The sequence below is a fragment of the Rhagoletis zephyria genome, unplaced genomic scaffold (genome assembly GCF_001687245.7).
Source record: "Rhagoletis zephyria isolate East Lansing unplaced genomic scaffold, Rhagoletis_zephyria_1.1 Rzeph_scaffold_00925, whole genome shotgun sequence".
Taxonomy (NCBI): domain Eukaryota; kingdom Metazoa; phylum Arthropoda; class Insecta; order Diptera; family Tephritidae; genus Rhagoletis; species Rhagoletis zephyria.
Window position 1 is genome coordinate 166,763 of NW_016158009.1, and position 6,000 is coordinate 172,762.

The following is a 6,000-nucleotide window of genomic DNA, read 5'->3' on the forward strand; positions in this document are numbered from 1 at the left end:
GAAGCAAAGCGAATGGGTCTGGAGGTAAACGAGGACAAGACGAAGTAGCTCCTGTCATCAAACAAACAGTCAGCACATTCGTGCCTTGGCATCCACGTCACTGTTGACAGGTATAATTTTGAGAAAGTAGAGAATTTCGTTTATTGGGAATCAGCTTTAACGCCGATAATAATGTCAGCATGGAAATCCAACGCAGAGTCACTCTTGCCAACAAGTGCTACTTTGGACTGAGTAGGCAATTCAGGACTAAAGTCCTCTCTCGACGTACGAAAACCACACTCTATAAGACACTCATCATGTCCGTGCTGGTATATGGCGCAGAAGCATGGACAATGACAACATCCGATGAGGCGGCTCTTGGAGTATTCTAGAGAAAGATTCTGTGGAAGATTTACGGGCCTTTACACGTAGGCGACGGCGAGTACCGCAGACGATGCAGCGATGAGCTGTATGAGCCTTACAGCGACATGACATAGTGCAGCGAATTAAAATACAGCGCCTCCGCTGGCTTGGCCATGTCATTCGATCGGACACCGACGCTCCAGCTCTGAAAGAATTCAACTCGGAACCCGCTGGTGGTAAAAGGGGAAGAGGGAGGCCCCCACTGCGATGGAAAGACCAGGTGGAGAAGAACTTGGCATTTCCATTTGGCGTCAGTTGGCACGGAAAAGAAACGACTGGCGTGCTTTGTTGAACGTGGCCCAATTCGCTTAGGCGGTTACAGTGCCAAATAAGGAAGGAAGGAAAGTGCAAGTTTTAAGTGGCTATAATTTACCGTTGAGTTTGCGAATTTTTTTATTGACGCTCTTCGGTATTTTTCCCATACAAAAAACTATCACGCATCCGTTATATGGAGAAAATGAGCAACATCATCAGCAAAAAAAATTCTCAAAAATCAACAGTAGTTTAAAGCTACTTAAAACTTGTACTTGATTATACTGAATTTGAGTGAACTACAAAACTACGTACTCAAAAAAGTTCTAAAAAATGTTATTTAAAAGTTGAAAATTTTGGTGTAAATTTGTCAATTTTGTAAAACTTTGAATAATTACTTTATATGCCATTTGATGCAGAATGAACTATATTTCTATCAAAAATTAACGAAATTACGAAAAACATTGCAATTAGTAAAAAAAAATAACTATAGAAACATATTCTGGCTTGTGTATGTGAAATCAATCCTAAACTCATTGAAGAAAATTAGGGTTATAAGAAAACAGGGGACTGTTTTTACCACATTTCCTTGGATGTGTTTGTGGAAGAATACTGGAACTTGGTATGGAGTTATATATATAAAATTTATCAATTGCTCATGGAAAAGATGTGAGTTATTAGAAAACGAGGCCTCCCATAATAAAATCTCTGGAAATATTTTAAATTTGCTATGGAGAATTATTTTATCAGTACCGTACTGATAGACAAAATTTCAGCTAATGGAAAAGGAAGAGTCGGCATCTGCGATATAATCTAAAAATCGCATGATGCATACCTCTGGAGACATTTAGCTACAATACTGAGAAGTGGTATTTTATCAAAGCCAGGTTACTGAATTGGAGTTGGGAGTATTAAAAACCCGCCGTGGCACCTGCCAGAAGGCTACACGTTCACGCAATGTATCCCTGGAACCATTTTAAGGTAAACAAAGAAAGAGCAATTGATACCTTTCGTATGCCTACCATGCAGACAAGATTTTATAATTTCATAGCTTCAAACGGCCTAAATACCTTAACTCGTTAAAAAAATGTATAAAATGGGCACGGAAATTAAATATAACATCTTTAAACTATATTTCACATTTGCATAAAAATGTGGGGTGAAACCCGCGGGTATAAGGTAGTGATTCATACTAGGGTGGTCCTTACAAATTAAATGAACGATTTTTGGCAGTCTCATCCCCTCAATCGGTAATACCTCGATCACAGATATCGCGTATGCATTTTGGTTCCGATTGGAGACGGTTAAGGCCTGTCGCACAGGGGGCAAAATTCAGATTCCTCTTTAGAGATTCAAAAAATTATAATTAATGTGTATATGTTTATTGAATTTAATAAAAAATTAAAAAATACACATGATAATTTGTCCTTTATTTACACTTCAAAAATATGGTCACCGTATGGGGCTGCCATACGTCTCGGTTTTTCGGGACATGTCCCGCTTTTAGACTGTTCGTCCCGGTGTCTCGGTCCATCCTTGAAGTGTCCCGTTTTCCACAGACTTCCTATTTTAATACAAAACATGTATCTTGTTTAGTTTTTATTCAATTTTATTATTAAAATTTGCTATTACTTTTTTTAATTGCAGTATAACTTTTTCGATTGATAAGAGCTCTTTGTTTGAGTTTATGATGGTGTCGATCTCTAATTAGCAGGTTGTAATGTATTTTTTAGAGCTATGATTTTTCTTAAATTTATAAGTCTGCGGTAGCGGACAAACTGCCAAATTTTAGAAATACATACATACGGTAAAAAAGTTTAAGTTCGGGCGGAGCCGAACATTAAATGCCCGGCGCAAGTATTCCATATACATAGTTTTTTCACCTCTCCGAAAATTACCGCTACGTAGTAAGCAGCCGCTGTGGTGTAGTGGTAAGCAGTGCGCGCTTCCTTTCCGCCTGGGTTTAAGCCCTGATCAAAGCAACATCGCAAAAAAAATATAGAAAAAAGTTTTTTCTTGACAGTGGACGTCCCTCGGCAGGCAATGGCAAACCTCCGAGTGGATTTCTGCCATGAAAGACGGCTTCTCATAAAAATACAATCGCCGTTCGGAGTCGGCGTTAAACTGTAGGTCCCTCCGCTTTGTGTGACAACATCAAGGCGCACGCCACAAATCGGAGGAGAAGCTCGGCCAAACACTAACATATGTGTAAGCGCCAATCTATTATTATTATTAGTAAGCAGGGATGGTTTTACCCCTATTTCAAACAGCTTCGATGGATCGTTCAGTTAGACATAATGAGATAAACTTATACAGTTTTGTGTAGGCGGTGCCATGCCCATTTTCCGAAATTCCATAATAATGTTACTTCTTTTCAAGGGATTGTTTTTAGTATCAATTTTAATTAAATTAGCGTTCTTAAATTTCAGAATATCGAAGTTTCAAGCATTTCTGAAATTTACCGTTATATGAAAAGTGGGCGTAATTTAAGTTCAGTTTCAATAATTTGTATCGTTTTGCTCTTAAGCCGAAAGTAATCAGTAATCGTACCGAGTTTGATACAAATTGATCAAACGGTGACCGAGATACACATATGTGATCAAAAGTGGGCGGGGCCACTCCCATTTTCCAAAATTTTATCATAAACGTATTTTTTGCTAAAGAATTATTGAAACTTGAATAACTTAGCTTCATTATTCACTGATTTATCGCAGATTTCATTTCATTTCGAACGCGGCTAATTTCGATCCATGATAGCTCAGTGTTAGTTCAGAAGAGCGAGCCAAAAGCTTCCATCATAGCCTCGCGAAGGTTTGACAGTCTAAAAGAAAGTATGGAGATGATTCCACCTCATCTTCCTCTTGACAGCTGATACTAACGGGATCAGTTGAACGTCCTAGTCTTACCGATCACATATTAATCGCACAATGGTCTGTCGAACCCCCATCACTAGCTCTTGAGAGGTAACTTGGTATTTGGCACCTTTGAGGTCTAACGATGGGTCACTCGTTACTTGCGCAGGAAAAATATTTTAAAGTGTCTTATAGAAACATCTGCTGCAGCGGAGAAACGTCTTCTTTTCCTCTTTTATGTCACAAAAGGAGCAGCGCTTTCTTTTATCCGGTTTTTTTGGTATTTAGTGAAGTATCCAATTTCATTAACGCAAGTGCGAAGTATGCGTGTNTGTTTTTTTTGTTTTATTTAGTGAAGTATCCAATTTCATTAACGCAAGTGCGAAGTATGCGTGTTAGTCTAGCGCTCGCCGAGCTTACACTAGGTCCAACCATCTAAGAGTGTACCGCAGGAGGACAGAGGCGTCCCATTTTGCTCCTTGTCTGGGGATAACGTTTTAAGGGTACTTATCCAACTCCAGGTCATGGGCCACGCAGTTTTCCGCGATGTCACTGTGACCCGGCACCTATACTAGAAGAAGTACATAAAAAATACTCTGGCGCATTGGATAAAGAATTCAGATATTCCTTTACCGATTTCTAACGCACCATCACATCCTTCAACAGTGAGTCTACCGCTTCCTTGATGACAGCTATTTCCAACTGAAAGACATTGCAGAAGTTCGGAAGCCCTAGTAACCCCGCCATACTCAATCCTCTTTTGAGGGAATATAGGTAGAGAAGGAGCTCTAAGAGGCATTTCGGAGGCGATGTAATCTATGTGTTCAGGGCGAAGTCAAAGCCCCCCGGAACTCCAGACTGTTACCATCCGGTTTCTCTTAGCCGAATAGTAGTTCGTGCTGCTATAATTCCGTCTGACAATGTAGGTGTGGTTCCTAATTTCAACTAATTCCGATCAGGGCGATCCGCTGTAAACACTGCGGTTGTTTTAAAAGTGTAGCTTTTTCCAGCGGGTTCCACCAGACAAGGGCTCCGTGAAACAAGCTAAGCTTAAATCTGGTTCCATAGAGCTAATGAATTACTTTGGGCGAGAGACCTTACCTTTTACCGATAGCTCCCCTACAGCAGTACAAGACAACCGACGCATTTTTTAACCTTTCCTCAATGTTGGGCTTCTTAAGTACTTTAACAAGACCAGTTCCGTTTTGCTGGGATTTACTGTGAGGCCGCCGTTGATCGCCCACCTAGTTACCTGCTTCAGGTAACCTTGAGGCAGAAAAAAAGGGTGTATAGAAATCGCCCGTTAACTAAAAGATCCAGATCATCTACATAGAACGCAACCGCAATCCAGAGAAAGGGAGGGAGAACACCACCTTGCGGAGTGCCCCTATTGTCTCTGCGCTGAATGCAGGCGTTCCACCACTCCGCCGCGACAGTTATGTCACAAGGTAAGCTGTAGATTAGCTTTATTAGGTTGGTTTAAACCTTCAAATTATGAATAGACTTGACTATTCCCACTGGAGTGGCATTGTTGAAAACCCCTCGATATCTAGGAAGGCCCCTACTGCGTGAATGCTTCCTCTTGACCACTTTAGGAATGTGTGCAGGGTAGTGATGGGCGAAATAGCGATTTTTCAGTATCAGTGAAACGAATGATTGCGATTTTTAAATCACAGTGATTTTTTATGGCTATTGCGATCGCTAGCTATTTTAATAGCACAGAAATGTTAATAGTTAGGTCTAGTAAATGATGACCAATCAGTGTTGGTACATGTAGGGATAATTCCCTACCCGTATGGATTTCATTGGAAAAATGAGCGTAGGGAAAAGAGGGAAAAGCTTCATTTATTCGCTCGAAAATTGCCATATTTAACTTCGTTTTTAATTAATATTTGCAGCCATCTTTACTCGTTGATACAAATTTTGAAATAAAAAACTGAAACGCAAATAACGCGATCAAGCTAATCAAACTCCGTATTTGAAAATGTCCATTTAAAACAACCGTGGAAAGGTAATGAAAAAACGCAATATACATACAAGCATATTTCAAATTAAAAATTGTAAAATCACCCTTTCTACCATGATAGAAAAAATCACCATTCGCAACTTCTGTTGAGTTATTGCTACGTGTGATTTTCGTTCACAGCGAAATATCATGCGAGTAGAAAAATCACCAATCACTGAAATATGGTTTGGTAGTAGCAGTGACTATAAGCGGTTTTTAAATCACTGTGATAAAATCACCGGTAGTGAAATGTCGCTGACCGTTACTTCTCAGTATTGAAGCTAAATGCATACCTCTGGAGGCATCATGCGATTTTTAGATCATATGGCGGATGCCGGCTCTTCCTTTTCCATTAACTGAAATTTTGTCTATCAGTACGGTACTGACAAAATAATTCTCCATAGCAAATTTAGAATATTTCCAGAGATTTGCTATCCTTCCGGAGATTTTATTATGAAAGTTTTAGTATGTATGGGAGGCCTCCTTTTC